Below are 17,932 nucleotides of genomic sequence, written 5' to 3'. Positions count from 1 at the left end.
ATTATTCAACTTCCAAAGATCAAATGCTGACACTCTTGGCAACATGGATAAGCCAGTTGATTTTATGTATTGTGAAATCATCTGGACACACAGGGACAAGACTGCATGGTCTTACTATATGTGGTAAAAACAGTTGAATTCCTGTATGTAGAGAGTGAAAGAGGGATTTCCAGAGTCTGGTGGGAATAAATGGGAGTTGACAGGATCATGGTGCAGTTTTTCATTTTGCCAGAGGCACACATTTCAACAACATATTGCTTAGAACTGATACAATACATGGAAATGATGTAATATATATTTCAAACTTTCTTGTAGCAAGTATACTCCATGTTCTAGCCATAAACATAGTAAGATTAGTGAAGTGAAGAACATTTTAATTAGTTTAATGTAATCAGTTAACAATGTATACTTATGAAATTCTTTCATCTTAAATAATAAATATAAAAAAATACGATTTACCATAGTGTGACCAGGAAATTCAACATTGTCCCATACTGTACTTAAGTGTAATTGTGGCTCATGATTAGGAATAAATGCAGACACCGGCATGTGTGACCAGAAACCATATATGTGTATGACATACAGGCTCTGCAGGGTGTGAATCACATCCACAGAGTGACTATGGAAGGATTGACATATGAGATGGATCTTACAAAATGAGTGGGTTTGGTGTCTTGATGACTGAATTTTCTGAATCCTTTTAATGGAGATGGTCTTAGACCCAGGTGTACACAACACACAAAAACGCACACATACACATGCACATGCATGTACATACACTATACACTTAGGCAGACACATACATACATAGACAACAAACACATGAACACACACACATATGTACCACACATGCACACAAAAAATCTCAGGCTGGCCTATATGAACTCCTGAGTTTAATGCAGTTTTAAAAACTTTCAAATTCAATCCATTATCTATCTTTCTAACTTACACTCTGAAATGTTCAAGTAATTACTATTTCTTGTTAAGCTCTGTTAGTCATAAAATAACCTATGAAACCTTGTACAATATCCCCCATGCTTTTTTGGAGGCATTTTGCTTTGAACATGGAGCTTCATGTTTGCCAGACAGACAATCCTAATATTTCAGCCACTATGTCAAAATATTTTTGTGATTGTTTCTGAGATAAGTTTTCATGAACCATTTGCCTACCTCTTGCTGCTGATGCAATCTTCATGATCTCTTCTTCCTGAGTAGCTAGAATTATAGGTGTGAGCCATCAGCTCCCAGCTACACATCCCCCATGTTAATATAAATCCCACTAAGCAAAGCCTGTATCATGTGACTCTCCCTTCAGAAGCCCTCATTCTCTCTTGAAGATGTACTTTCCTCTATGATGAAACATCCCCCAATTTCCTAACTTGTGTCATCATTGAATTCTATCTCTGCCAGTGACAAGAACCTGGGGACTCTGTGAGGAGGTCTTTATGTTCTGTCAATCTTTGATGCTCCCCAGGCTTCACCACTGCCAACAACTCACAGAACCAAAAGCACAAGAACAAAAGTCAAAAGAAATGAGCCTGTGACATGTTGTCCAGCATTTTCACAGCACAGGGAGTTATTACAAAGTGAAGACAGTACACAGAGTGTGTGAAAATTATTGAAAAACCTTTTCCTCTTTAGGAGTCTGTGTTTAAGTATACAATGAGCTATACTTAAACTAAAGGAAAAAAGTAACTTAATAAATGGTCAACAGACTTAAACATTTCAAAAAAGAACATATTTATGTGTGTAAACCATTCATGAATAATAATCAAATTCTCTGACCATCATGGAAATTAAAATCCCAGTGAGATTTTAAAATATATTACATCTGTGATAATGAAGGCATAATGAAGTCCACTGAAACTTGGTAGAGCAGAAGGGGTAAGGGAACATAATAGGGGGGTTAATATTATTAAATTAGTACATATCATATTGTAGGGGATATTTCATGACAAATTTCATTTAACTGATGAATATGCACCTAAAAATGAAAAACAGGGATGCAAGACAGGTTTTATAGGGGATGGGTGTTAGTGGGAGGGGGAGAATGAATCAAGAAGTAAAAGTAGGGTGAATAGGATTAATGTACTTGTACTAAAAGAGAAAATGAAGCCTTTTGAAATAATTTTATATGAAGCAGGCAGGGAGAAGTGAGAAAGATGGTGGGGATGAACCTCACAATGTATCTTACAAACATGTATGGAAATGTCAAAATAAGTTCCCTTGTACAATTAATATATGCTAATAAAAATTTTCAAAGAAAGAAAAAATCCAATCATCATAACTCACAAAAATCCACTAATGAGCACATGGTCAGGTGGATAGGAAGCAATTTTGTCCAAATCATATGTGCATTCAAATGGATTACAAGTACAAAATTACTTACAGGTTCCAAGTAAGGAAAGTAATGTCAGTGTTCTTGAAATAAGGAACAGATAAAGGAAATGTGGTGATTTCATAAAATGGAATACTACTCAGCTTTGCAAAGAAAGAAATGCTGTCATTTTTGACTATATGGACGAACCAGATGATATTAGGTTAAATGCAATAAACTGGGCACTAAAAAGGCAGGGTTCATGTAGTGAGGTCCACAGTGATGTGCATGAAACGATGACACCTCAGCAATACCTTCACAGACATGTTTATGTTGGGGGAAGCTAAGAATGAGTTCAGTTTCTTCTAGCCCCTCTGCCTGGGTCACAGAAAACTATGATCTGCACCTTAGGATCCTGTTGATTTAATAGAAATTTATACATAATTTAGTGTTTGATGAGTTCTAAGTAAATCAAATAAAGACAATCATCCAAGAGAGAATTATGTGAAATTCTTTAGAAAACAAGAATGAATAGTTTAAAATTGCAGCATCATATATTAAAGCATATTCTTTCTGTGCTGAGAAATGCATTGAAATCTCTGGCATTTTTACCATATGTGCAGGTCCTTGGCTTCCCAAGTGGTCCCTAAAGACTGCCTTTGGTATCCCTAACTGTAAGGAGGGTGAAAGATATGTAGGCATCGTCTCTTTCCTGAAGTCCATATTTTTGTTGTTCAGAAGACACAATCTGTTACTTCACCTGCTCTTACTTCTAGTGGGGAAACATGTACCATAGGATGATTTCCAAGCTCAGTGATCCCATCTGAGTTTTCTCTTAGGATAGAATTTTCCTAAAAAGACATCCTGTGCAAAGTCAGTCCATTCTTGTGTCTTCCTTTCAATGGCTCTTAGAACAAAACACTCTTAGAAAGATACTTGTGACATGAACTTAGTTGTACTGTCAAATACAAAATATGCAGTTTTAGTGTATAAGTGTCTACTCTGGGTGCCCACTTATATCTAGGCTTCAATTATTCTATCTCACAGTAAACATGACACTGTAGTGAAGGTTTTTAGCAGAAGCATTAGATCCTGTGGTCATCAGTGCATTCTATCTACACAAGATTATTCTAGGCACCCTGGCTGATGTCTCAGTTATTCAGAGCAGATCTGAAAAGATGAAAGTCCATGGTGACTACTGGTTCAGCTCATGCCTCACCTGAGAGTCACAGAACATCTAGATGGTTCTTAAGTTCTCTTCCAAGATTATAAGTGCTAACTCTGTGAAAGTCAGATCATAGTGCGACCTCCATGTTGTATTTTGAACAAGGCATCCTACCTTTGACAGATAACATTTTCTGTTTTAAATTTGTTGAAGCTAAAAGGACAGTGGGAGTTCCCTTGTTCATGGTGAATCACATGATTTCTTTGTAAGAAGCTTTCATTTTGGCTTACAGAAACTAGACCTGAGGTTCAGTTAAAGGACTTCCACACTCTTATTGAGATTGGACACATTATCCCACATTGTAGGAAGAACATGGAGAACAGACATATGTGTGAATGAAACCTAAGGAGAATTAAGAAAATTTGTGACAAAGACAATCAAAACAGTCCTCAGAATTCTGATTGTAAATCCATTCCTATTTATGGTTCACAGACCCAGGGATACCTGAATTGGTTCTGAATCCCATACACACTCCTAGTCAAAGAGACCTGATCAAGAAACCTCTGGGGAGTCTCTTTTCTTATGGGAAAATACTCAGTAAAATCCTATGTAAATCTTCAGGATATGGTCCTCATGCCACTGCAGAGTCATTTCTGTTCCCAAAAGTGACAGATGATAATAATAAAAATAAAACTTTTTATTATTGTATGTAATTAGAAAATTATGCTGTAGAATGCCAATGGTTTCACTATGATGTTTTCATGTATGAAAACTATCTAGTTTGCTCATATAGATCCTGAATTACCACATTCCCCTTCCGAGTGCATCATGTAGCTACTGAAGATGAAATCAGAGCTGGACAGGAGAGTCCCAGGGACTTTCCAGGATGCACCAAGCCTCACCCAAACATCACCAATTGCACCTCACACTGGACACCTGCAAAGACAGAAAATCCTGGTCACCAAACTGTCACACTTACCCACTGTTCCTCCCACTCATGTCCACTCAAACACTTAGTATCTCTTATTCTTCATAAATGATCTTTGAAAATAGCAACAAGGAAAGCTCAGCTCAGCACCAACTCCATAATGTGTGGTTCAGTGCTGATCACTGAATGGGATGATATGTGGATCCAGGACTGGGCTCCTCTCCCAGAACTGCAGGGTCAGGGCTGGGATGGTTTTCATGAAGAGAGTGAGGCCCTATTTTCTTGTTCTCTGGCTACATAACAAGCTCTGTTTGGAAGTCTCAAAGAGGGCTGAGCCCAGATGAGATAGGTGAGTTCTCGAAAGCAGGAATAATAATGGTGACATTCTAGAAAACATGAAATCACACAGACTGGATTTGTCTTGTTGAATATTTAGAACCCTTCATTGCCTTTCATTTTTGTTCATGTTCAAACACATAACTCATATGTTAATGTCACCTCCCATCTAGGGAAGACAAAGTAAAAAATATTCATTGTGTACCCTTTGGAAAAGATTGCATGCCTTGTAATGATGTCTGGGCCTGTGCTTCTTAGAGCTGAAATCACTGTCAATGGACAAGATACTGAATGGAATGAACATGCCTTGTGAAGTTGACAGAACTTATTCCAGTCGTGAGAATAGGTGTGACTATTGCAATTTAGTGATTACTGAGAGAAATCGCAGTGAAAGGAGGTTCAAAAGGCACATATTAGTGAGTCTCTGCATTTACTCTGTTATCATATACATATCTGTCACTCTTTCTCCAAAGACATGTATTGTTAATTTGTAACAACCTCACTTAGGAAGAATGCTTATAGACACTTGCACATTAATGAAGTTTGCACCTGATAAACATTAGTCTACATGCACAAAAACACAGTTGTCAGCATGTGACCCCATAAACACTAATTCATCCTAAATTGTTTCCTAGGATTCATACATAATACACCCTCCTACCCTCTCTCTTTACCTCCTGTCTCTGCAGAGGTCAGGGCATTATTTATGTAGCTTTATGCTGGCTTCCATTTCTCATTGTTTCATGATTAATACAAATGTCATATAGAGTGTAAAATTTTAATTATTTGTCAAGTTAATTCAGAATCTTCCTTCAAATACCTCCACATTATTGTGTGAATTTGGCACTGATGGGTTTTTAGGTGGAGTAATTTCCAAGACTATGAAAAGTCTTTATTTTTCCAATGCCCTCTTCATGGGTATTTACATTTTTCATTACTTTCTAGATATTACAAAGTAAGCCGTTAGTCACCTTTTATATTTAGGGATCTGAAAAATAGTTCTTAAGCTCACCACAAGTACACCAATAATAAAAAGAAACTTGGAAAAATTGCAAACTGACAAATTCTCTTCTGTTTTTCTGAAAGTTGAGTTCACAGGACCAAAGGAAAATAAGGAATGTGGACATTCAGGTATCTGCAGGGTAATGAGAAGCAAGCATTAGCTTTCTTATGGCAGAGGTCAGTGGGTGACTCATGACTGAGAATGAAAGTTAAACTGGAAGTAATATACGGATTACTGATGTAAATTGCACTGAAGCCTCACAGTGTGAATATTCCAGGATACACAAATGTAGGAGGAGACTTTGTCCACTCTCCCTGCCATAATAAAGTGTAGCTAACAAATAAACAATTTCATTCTGATATGTCTGAAGGATGAGAAGTTTGTAATGAGGTCAATAAGAGATTTGTCATCTGGTTAGAGGTGCTGCTCTGTTTCCAAAGTTGTCTACATTCTTCCCCATCTGGGCAGAAGAGATGCACATTGTAGATATAAAACAAGAGATAAATTCTCTTTAAGATACCATTTGTAAGGACACTTATCCCATCTATGAAGGTAGAGAATTCCTGTAGAATTTTTCTGCTGATGACTCTACTTCTCAATTATTTCAGCTTGGGCATTAATTTTTAAGCTGTGAATGCTGATGAGTCATGCATTCAAATCACAGCTTTCCACAATTTGTCCAACATTACTATCCTTTTCACATACTGAATATATTCCTTCAACTAAATATCCCATCAGTATTACACTACTTCAGCATTAACTGAAGTCCATATGTCTTCTGAATCACAAAAAAGTGAGACTCCAGGTATGATTCTTCCCAGGTGCACTTGTAAAATCAAACGCACATCCAAAATAATGAGCATATGGAATACACAGACCTTAAACAGGGATAATAGTGAGGATGGAGGTAATAACCAATCCTATATAATCCAAAATCTAACAAAGACAGCATTGAACCTTAATTTTTAGAATGAGCTCCTTAGATTTGACCTTCAGCTGTCCATGCACATGTGTGTGGAAGTTGGGCATACAGGGCCCTGACATTCCTATGCACACACTCTGGTTAGTGCAGTTGATGAAAGTGCCCTCATGAATGTGAGATGCATATGGGAAGCTCTCATAGAATGGCTTTCCAGGCTGATGTCCCTGCTGAGCTGGTGTCTTATGACTCACCCCATAGTCCCATCATGCATTGTCCTTCTGGAATCTCTCTGTATGTCTCTCACCCCACATTTCTGCAGGCACTGCCCCCATATAGGCTTTTCTCCATGTTTCTCTTCTTTAATGATCTGCTTGTCGCTGACACTATCTAGACATCCTTTACAAGCTACAGGCGGTCTGTCCTGCACTCACAGCTGTTGGTCTCTGTGTAAATGAAGAGTCATCTCCACATGATAACCATGGAGGTTTATGACTGTGTCCTCTTCAGGGGCAATCACTGAGGTCCACAATGCACCTAGTCACACTGTAACTACAACAGGGGAGTCTGTGGATGGCAGAACAAAAATTGAGTCTTCAGAAACTTAAGGTCACCCTACAAAGAGAGCCCTGATATCACCCCTGGTCCTTGAGCCTCTATAACGCTGCCCTATTTTCAGGTCCCTGCATGCGGCCTGTGAGAGGAGTGGGACCTTTTCCTTTGCCAGTTCTTATTCTTTTTTTTTTCCTGCTGAACAGCATCTGGTTCATTCTTTCACACCAATCTCATCATCATAGATTCCTTTGCCCAGAGTCTGTTCTCCAAAAGTTCAGATATCAACTCCATTTTTGGCTACATAGTCAGGCTCAGTAATTTCTAAATTTGTAATTTTTCTTCACTTCACTTTTATATTACATTTTACTGTGTTTTCTCTTTTCATATTATATTACAAGCATCGAGGTAAGAAATACTCAACCTAAACAATGATTAGCAGTAGTATGAATTAATGAATCATACATCCTCACCTATTTTTCCTAAGTTCTGATGTACACTGATGTACACTGATGCCTGAACACACTTCAGCCAAGTTGCCTCTTTATTCTAAGGGTGCTCTGTATACCATCAACCTATCCATGGTTCCTAATTTCTACCTGAGGCCTCATTAGAACTCTCTTTTATCATTAATTCTTCTGCCAACATACTGATCAGATCACTGAGATATTATGGTGTAGCTAACACCTACATGTTTTGTAATGGCCTAGTAGATAACTGAGCTGAGTGGTTTCTATCACTTAGTGATTTTATAGGTATAATGGTGTCATAAGATCATGCACACAAATTCTGTAGGATATAAAAGAATGCTGTAGGATATAAAGGAGTTCTGCAGCATTTGTATAAACAAGGAGAAACCACTTTCAACATCACCCTTGTCTGTGCCATTGGTTCCCTTTGTGGTGCCTAACACCAGCCATGTGCTCTGTACGAATACTGTCAATTGACTGCAGGGATGTAGCTTTCTGCTGTGTGAGTGTAAGTATGGGAAAATAAAACCAATGTGGTATATCAGAAATGCACAGTGAATTGTGGGAGAAACTCAGAGTGTGGTGGAGGAGAGAAGTTCACAGAAAGAAAGACCCTTCCATTCTTCAGTGCATCAGTCATTTAATATTTACCAAGTCTGCTCATGTGTAACATTTTTCTATAGAGTAAGTTTCTTAAGCAAAGCCAAACATAAAATGGCAGTATCTTTCATTCAAGCTAAACTAACTGCATCATCATAAATTATCCTCAGTGTTTCACCTGAAGACATTGGGCTTTGCTCTCCACAGTTACTTAGACTAATACAAATGCAAGGTTCATTAAGCAAACTGCTGAAACGATTCATAAGACATACCCTTAGTACCCAGGAGTATTTTTGTGACCATTGAACTTTCCATTTCTAGAAATGCAATCTGATTTCTTCTGTAACTTTATAAAACTCTGCTAAATAAATAAGGTCTCCTTATTAATTTCACAAGTTCGTTTGTTTGCTCTTTGAATACATCCAGGTATTTATACATGTCATTGTTAATTTTATTGGTCATTTTCATATTTATTCTTTTGAATTCTTTGTCTGTTTGCACCTGACAGGAAATCCAAGTAGTCAGGTAGCTCCTGGATGACAAGCTCTCTGCAGGCCAATGTCAGGTGCTCTGCTCCACCATGATCCTTGCTACAGTCCAAGTGTGTTGTGCCAACCAACTTCAACAGCCTTTGCTGCTGGAACTTCTTGCTATTTAAACATCTGCATGTGCCAATTTCACAACTTCTCGCTTTCCACTATCCCCTCTCAAGTCCATCTCCCATGCAGACACTGAAGCAAGGTGTCTCAAAATTCTCTGGGCAAGGATTTTTCCTAATTTAAGAATTTATATGATTGATTGAGGAAAGATCCAAAATGGCAACTGGGACACAGCTGCAGATCGCATGAGCTCTGTGAACCAGGGACTTTGCTGAGACACTGGAGACATGCTTGGCTGAGGTAAAGCACAAGGGAGAGCTGAAATATCAGCACTATGAACCCCTAGCTGGTGGAAGGCTTCTCTACACCAGATTTACTAAAAGAGCAGCTGGCACTGTACACCAAGCCTCTCCCCATAGGCCTTAGGAGCCACTGATTCACAGACTTTCAGATCTCTAATCCATGGGCCCCCTCTCAGCCCAACCAGGGCCACACTCCCCCAAACACCCACCCCTCAGATCTCCATGATCTCCACTGGAGCTAGCCCCTAAAGCCTGTGAAGCTGGTGATCCACAGATGTTCACAATCTCTGCTTACACTTGGTCTCTCCCCCTAAGATCTGCACAAGCCTGTGTGATGTCTTCTCTGCTGGGCTGATCCCCTAAGGCCTGTCAATCCAGTGACCCAGTCACTCTATGATCTCTGCTCCACCAGGCAGTGCCTCTCAGTCCTGAACATCCATGAGCAAACTCTATTGGGCTGTGCCCATAAGGACAGCCAAGCCAGTGATCCACAGGCACAGCATGATCTACCCAGAACCATGCCTCTAAAGCCTGCCCAGCTGGTGATCCACAGGCACACACAATCTCCACTTTGCTGGGCCATACCCTTCAGGCACTCCAGGTGCACACTCCAAAGGCCTGCTAGATTGCCTCAATGACAGCCCTCCCCCTGCATGCCCTTGGGACTCCACCCACCTGCCACCCATCACAGACAGGCTCCAAACCTGCCTAGGAGACATAGACAGGTCTAGGTGCTAAAGCAGTAACAGCAAAACAACTAAGACTGAAATGTCACTCTTCCTGAACTGCTGATATTTTAAATTTTTTAAATAATTATTTTATATTTTTTATTTAGCTTTTTTCTTTTTATTTGCCTTCGTTTAAAGGTTTAGCTGTCTGATTTTCTCTTTTTTTAAAATAATCATTAATTTATTATTCTGAAGACACAAGTTACATCCTTTCCTATGCAACTTTTTCATGCAAACTACACAAAAATGTCTTATTTCTAGGAGAATGCTAAGCATATGCTATTTACTAACCTGAAATGTGATCCTATCAAAGGGAATAGCTTTTTAAAAAGACATTAATTTTTTAAATGACAGATTCAAGACCCCAGCCATAGATTTCATACTGAAAAAACTGTACTCCAAGTAGAAATGTGGGAATGTACTTCTCACTGGAAAACAACCATCCCAGGAGATTTTCTAAAACTTAAACACAATTCTTTCAGAGGAAAACAATATTTATTGTGTAAAATATTAATCAAGGACATAAACCAAAACTAAGATATTAAAATTGACCATAATATTGACAATTAAGTCTTATCAACTTGATAAGGAAATCCTAGCTAAAGTTAATGAAGTTCCATTAAAATCCTAAGGAAAATACAATTATTGTGACACCATTAAAGTAAAATCAGAACCTTCCAAAAAACAGGGAAAGTATAAACATCAATACAAATCCCTTAGCTTGGAGGCAAAGAATGTAAATTGTGTTGAAACTTAGTCTTGGTGCTTTAGACCCAAAGCCTTACACTGTTACCACCACCCAGGAACTGCAATGAGAGGCACCATCCAATGACTACCTGGAATTAAATTATATAACATGACTTTCTGCTTGTCAGCAGAACAGAGACTAATAAGACATTTAACCTTCTTGGTGCAAATTGTACAATCAAACCAGATAATCTTGGCCAGTAAGAGGCCTGTTCAGAGAGGTCAATTTTCTATCATACTACATCAGTAACAAATTTGGAGGGGTTAAATTTTCATCAATAACACTACTACCAAAACAGCAAATTCATAGCACTTTCAAAGGCCCTGTGTTTAGAAAAATAAAAGTTGAGAGAAACACAATATTTCATTTACAATTTACTAGCTTTTCTAGTGTTTGAGAGATATGGGGTTTCAATGATCTAACATACATAGGACAGAAGGTGGACTTAAAATGTAGTAAACAAATATCTTGATTTAATTAGTCTGTAGGGTGTAGTTTTTCAATCTATTGGTGTATTTTTTCAGCCTATTTGTAGCTACTCTTGTCAGTTTCCATACATGCGATCTTAAAATTCAGAGGGAACTCCTAAGTAACCTTAAAGTTGGAGAGGATAAAGCATGTGTGTATACTGGTAACACTATTTCATACTGGTTATTTGTAATGGCTCGAGAGAGGCAGTAGACGAGAAAGATTCCAATTAGCTGGAAGCAAGCAACTCCAAAGGAAATTCCAGCAACAACTCCCATTACTGACTCTATAATGGTCATTACTTTTATAAAACAACCTTCATAGTTTACTTTATTCGCACTTCTCTGTGGAGAACAATCTTCAACTTTACAGCAACTCTTGGGAAATCCTGCTTCTGAATAATAATTAATATCTTTCCAATCTCTATAATCGGTGACACCACAACAATGCAACATGCTTTGGATCTTGTCTATGGCTTCACTTCTATAATCTCCTGTAGAGTTGTAGTACTTCAAAGCCCTTTCATAATTACTCTTAAAGCTGTTCTTAATCTCATGTCTGAAAACAAATCCTACAATTGCAGTGACCAGTTCCGCCAAAAATATGAGAGTCAGAAATGTTGCATACAGTTTCAGCATCCATGCAGAAGCTCGGCAAGTAGCAAAACAACCAAAGGTGCCCAACAGAATAATGACAGTGCCAGTACCAATAAGCATAAAAGGGACATTGGTGGCCTTCTCATTTAAGAGGGAAAAATAATTTTCCAGGCTCACCTTGCCCCAAATGCCAACAGCAAGAAGGAATACACCAGTGATCCAAAAGTTGAAAGTGTAGATCAAGAGAACACTCTTGAAACAAGTAATGACTGGTTTAGTCTGCAGTCTCCAAGATGGGGACACCATGACTAGCCCGAGACCCTACAACCACTGAACCCAGCAACAGAACAGCTGATTTGCTCTTTAATCATCCACCATCTCTCCCTGATGTTTTTCTTGGTTCTCTCTTTTTTTCTATTTTTCTCTTCTACTTCTCTTGCTTTCTCTCTATTCTCCTTCTTCCTTGATTTCATTAGTTTCACTACTGTAGCTCAGCTAACACTAAATTACACATAGTCTAGTGACAGAAACAGTATCAACTGGAAATATGGGAAGATAAAAAAGGGATGGAAAACATTCTCCCCACCAAAATAAATTAATACAAGATTCAGTGGGAAATGAAGAAAACAGATATCTAGATGCAGAGTCAAACCAAAAGAAGATAAACTATGACAAAGAACCCAAGGAAGCCCACAAGAACACTCTGAAAGAAGACATCTTGCAACTTATCAGTAGAATTTCATGGAAATGTCACTAGACATAGTTAACCAAAACATAAAGAGCCACCCAAGAAATGCCAAGAGGACAAAAATAAAGAATATGAGAAAACACAAAAACTAATAAATGAATAATAGGAGCCCTAAATAAAAACCAAAATGAAACAGAAAATGCCATACATAGAAACATAAATGAATTAAGGACGAAAATTGACAACATTAAAGAGGAAGTGACCTATGACATGAAAAACTCAGAAAAAAGAAAGAAACAGAGAAACAAAACAAATTTAAGACCATTTCACCAGAATAGAACAAACAAAGACAGAATCTCAGAACTTGGAGTTGAAATGATAATTAAAGGAAAAATGAAAGAACTTTTAGTCAAACAACCAAAGACCTGTGAAAGGAATATGCAAGAGCTCACTGACTCCATTAAAAGACCAAATCTGAGACTCATGGGCATTGATGAAGGAGAAGAGTTGCAAGCAAAAGGAATGAGTAATATATTCAACAAACTAACAACACAAAAACTCCCTAATCTAGATGAAACTATGTCCATTGATGTACAGGAAGCCTCCAGAACACCAAGGAGACTTGACCAAAATAGAACTACTCCATGACATATTATTATTAAAACAACAAGCAAGAGACTAGACAAAGAATATTGAAGACTATAAGAGAGAAAAAACAAGTAACATACAAAGGTAAACCCACCAAAATCACAGCAGATTTCTCCATGGAAACCATGAAAACAAGAAGAGCATGGAGTGATATCTTCTGGGCACTAAATGAAAATAATTTCAACCTTAGGATACTCTACCCAGCAAAACTATCATGCAAAATAGATGGAGCAATTAAAGATAAGCAGAAACTAAAACAATATATGACCACAAACCCACCACTGCAAAAGATTTTCCAAGGAATTCTGCACACAGAAAGTGAAAGCAAACAAAATCATGAAAGGGCAGGCAATACCAAACAGGAGAAGAAAAGGTAAGAAAGTAGAGAGTAACACTGATTCAGCTACACACAATCAAATCCTTAAACAGCAAAAACATCTAAATGTCAAGGATCACTACATACCTATAAATATTAACACTAAACACTAATGGAATTAATTTCTCCATCAAAAGACACCAATTGGCAAACTGGATTAAAAAGGATGACCCAACAATTTGCTGTCTACAGGAGACCCACCTCATGGACAGGAAAAAACACTGGCTGACAGTGAAAGGTTGGATGAAGACCTAAGAAGCCAAAGCCCCTGTAAACAGGCAGGTGTAGCAATACTTATCATGGATAAAGAAGACATCAAACTTACATTGATCACTTGAGATAGAGAAGGACTCTCTATACTAATAAAAGGGGAAATACACCAAAAGAAAATAACAATTATCAACATATATGCATCCAACGTCAATGTACCCAATTTATCAAACATACTCTGAAGGACCTAAAAGCATACACAAACTCCACCACAGTGGTAATGGGAGACTTTAATACCCCCCTATCACCAATAGATATGTCATCCAAACAAAAAATCAATAAATAAACCCTATAACTAAATTACACCATAGATCAAATGGACCTAGCTGATTTCTACAGAATATTACACCCCACTACAGCAAAATATATATTCTTCTCAGCAGCTCATAGAACCTTCTGCAAATTGATCACATTTTGGGGAACAAAGCAAGCCTCACCAAATTTAAGAAAACAGAATTAATCCAATGGATTCTATCTGAGAACCATGCATTAAAACTAGAAAATAACAAAAAAAACTCAGTAAAACAATGCAAACAATTGGAAGCTGAACAACAGAATGCTCAATGTTCAATGTGTCCTTGATGAAATAAAAGAGGAAACCTAGAACCTATGGGACACAGCAAACACAATACTAAGAGGAAAATTTATAGACATGAGTGCATATACTAAAGGTCATAAAGGTCTCAAATCCATGATCTAATATTGCAGCTCAAACTCACAGAAAAACAAGATAAGCAAACCCCAAAACAAGAGAGAAATAATATAAGGGCTGAAATCAACAAAATAGAAAAAAAAAAAAAACATAGAAAGAATTAATGGAACAAAATTCTTATTTTTTGAAAAAGGAATTAAGAATGACAGACCCCTGGGAAACCTGAATAAAATGAAGAAAGAAAATCCTCAAAACAGTAAAATCATAAATGCAAAAGTGTAGATACCAACAAACACCTCGGAAATCCAGGAAATCATCAGAGACTACTTTGGGAACCTATAGTCTAATAAGTTTGAAAAATTTGAAGAAATGGACAGATTTCTAGGCACTTACAACTATCAAAACTAAACCTAAAGGACATTAATCACCTGAATAGATCTATAACACAAAATGAAATTGAAGCAGCAGTAAAGAGTCTCCCAAAAGAGAACAGTCCAAGACCTGATGGATTCCCTGCTGAAAAACTAGTATCAATCCTCCTTAAACTGTGGCATGAAATAGAAAGGGAAGGAATACTGCCTAACTCATTATATGAAGCCAACATTACTCTCATCCCAGAACAAGACAAAGGCACCTCTAAAAAGGAGAACTATAGGCCAATTTCCTTAATGAATATCATAGCAAAAATCCTTAATAAAATAATGTCAAACCGAATCCAGCAGCACACCAGAAAGATCATACACCATGACCAAATTGGCTTCATCCTAGGGATGCAGGTGTGGCTCAACATATGCAAAGATGTAAATGTAATACAGCACATTAATAGAAGCAAAAAGATAAATCACATGGTTATCTCAATCAATGCAGAAATAGACATCTAAAATATCAAACACCACTTCATGATAAAAGCTCTAAAAAACTAGGAATAGTAAGAATGTACCTCAATATTGTAAAGGCTATATGTGACAAACCTAGAGTGAACATCATAATTAATGGTGAAAAACTGAAACCATTTCCTTAAAATCAAGAATGAAACAAGGGTGCCCACTATCCTGACTCCTTTTCAACATAGTACTGGAAATTTGAACCAGTGCAATTAGATAAGAAGAAGAAATAAAAGAAATACAATTATGTAAAGAAACTGTCAAAATATCCTTATTTGCAGATGATATGATCCTATACCTTAAAGACCCAAAAAAGTCTACCCAAAAGCTCTTAGACACCGTAAACAGCTACAGTAAGGTGGCAGGATACAAAATCAACCTAAAAAATCATTAGCTTTTCTATACATCAACAATAAACAAACTGAGAAGGAATATATGGAAACAATTCCATTCACAATAGCCTCAAAAAAATCAAATACCTAGGAGTAAACTAAACAAAGGATGTTAATGACCTCTACAAGAACAATTACAACTCCTGAAGAAAGAGATTGAGGAAGACTACAGAAGATAGAAAGATCTCCTGTGCTCAAGGATTTGTAGAATCAACACATAAAAAAATGTCTTTACTACCAAAAGCAATCTACATGTTTAATGCAGTTCCCATCAAAACCCCAATGACTTTAATCACAGAGATTGAAAAATCTACCCTAAAGTTCATTTGGAACCACAAGAGACCTGGAATAGCCCAGGCAATACTCAGCAAAAAGAGTGATGCTGGAGGTATCACAGTACCGCACTTCAAACTGTATTACAAAGCAATAGCAGTAAAAACAACATGGTACTGGCAGAAAAACAGACATGAAGATCAGTGGAACAGGATAGAGGAGCTGGATATGAATCTACATAAATATATGCACCTTATTTTTAACAAAAGGGCCAAAAATATACGATGGAGAGAAGACAGTCTCTTCAACAATCACTGCTGGGAAAAGTGGTTATCCATCTGCAAGAAACTACAATTAGTTTAAACATGGATCCATGTTTATTTTCCTGTATTATTATCAACTCAAAATGGATCAATAAACTTATTATCTGATCGAAACTCTGAAGTTTGTAGAGAAGGGAGCAGGAAACAATCTGGAACTAATAGGTATAGGCAAGGACTTCCTCAATAGAACACCAATTAAGAGAAAGGATGGACGAATGGGATTACATGAAATTATAAAGCTTCTACAAAACAAAAGAAATGGTCTCTAAAATGAAGAGACCACCCACAGAGTGGGAGAAAATATTTGCCAGCTATAAATCAGACAAAAAGGACTGACAAAGCAGAATATACAGGGAACTCAAAAAACTAAACTCCCCCATAATCAATGAATCAGTAAAGAAATGGGCAACTGACCTAAATAGAACTATCTCAAAAGAAGAAAGTCAAATGGATGAAAACACATGAAAAAATGCTCACCATTTCTAGCCATAAAGGAAATGCAAATCAAACCACACTAAGATTCCACCTCACCCATGTTAGAATAGCCATCATCAAAAACACCACCAATAACATGTGTTTGCAAACATGTGGGGAAAAAGGAAACCTTGCACACAGCTGGTGGGAATGCAAGCTGTTGCACAACTCTGGAAAAAAATGTGGAAGCTTCTTAAGAACCTAAACATAGATCTCCCATATGATCCAGCAATCCCACTCCTGGTGATATACCCAAAGGAATGTGATACAGGTTACTCCAAAGGCATCTGCACACCCATGTTTATTGCAGACCTATTCTCGATAGCTATGTTTTGGAAACAGCCAAAATGCCCCACTACTGACAAATGGATCAAGAAAATGTGGTATTTATATTCAGTGGAATTTTACTCAAACATGAGGAAAAATGAAATCTTATCATTTGCAAGTAAATGGATGGAAATGGAGAACATCATTCTGAGCGCAGTCAGCCAGACTCAGAAGACCAAAAATCGTATGTTCTCCCTCATATGCAGTCTTCAGATTGAGGGTAAGTACAGCAATGTTGTAGGCCTTGGGTTACATGACAAGGGGAGAACATATATGGGAGGTACAGGGTTAGATAGAAAATCCAAAACATGAATGCATGTGATGTCATCACTCCGGAAGAATTAATATAGAAACTTTAAAATGACAGAGGTCAACAAGGGAAGGGGATCAGGAAACAGTGTAAAGATCAGTTAGAGATGAATCAACTTGGGATGTAACACATTGTACATGAAAGCAATGCTTGAAATCTCTCTGCATAGCTATGCTTATCTCAACCAGCAAAAATGGTTTTCTTATTATTGCTTATTTCTACTCTTCAATGCAACTGGAGAAAAGAGCACAACAGGTTCTGCCTGGAAGGGAGGGGGGAAGGAGGGAGAGGGAGGGAGAGGAGAGAGGAGGGAGAAATGACCCAAACAATGTATGCAGTTGTGAATAAATGAATAATAAAAAAATTTATACTATAGTGCAGTCTTGAATAGTAGGCTGTCTGTCAGAATATCAATGTCAGTAATTAGCCAGCCATCAGAAAGAAGTCATTGTCACAGTAAATTCCCACACTTGACTTAAGATTGAGGGAAATGAGAGCTTTTCTCACAGCTAGTTCTGTTACTCTGTCACCAAAGCCACCAAGAAGTCCTTGTGATGCAGGGTTTGTTTGCCTCCCCTCCTTAC

At 37.6% G+C, this 17,932-nt stretch overlaps 1 pseudogene; it reads right to left on the bottom strand.

Moving 5' to 3' along the window:
• Nucleotides 1-10,093: 10,093 nt before the first annotated feature.
• Nucleotides 10,094-12,075, bottom strand: LOC141411333 (tetraspanin-6 pseudogene; annotated as a pseudogene).
• Nucleotides 12,076-17,932: the final 5,857 nt, after the last annotated feature.

The sequence above is a fragment of the Castor canadensis genome, chromosome 10 (genome assembly GCF_047511655.1).
Source record: "Castor canadensis chromosome 10, mCasCan1.hap1v2, whole genome shotgun sequence".
Taxonomy (NCBI): Eukaryota; Metazoa; Chordata; class Mammalia; order Rodentia; family Castoridae; genus Castor; species Castor canadensis.
Note: the sequence above shows the minus strand (reverse complement) of the source record. Positions and strands in the feature narration are given on the sequence as shown.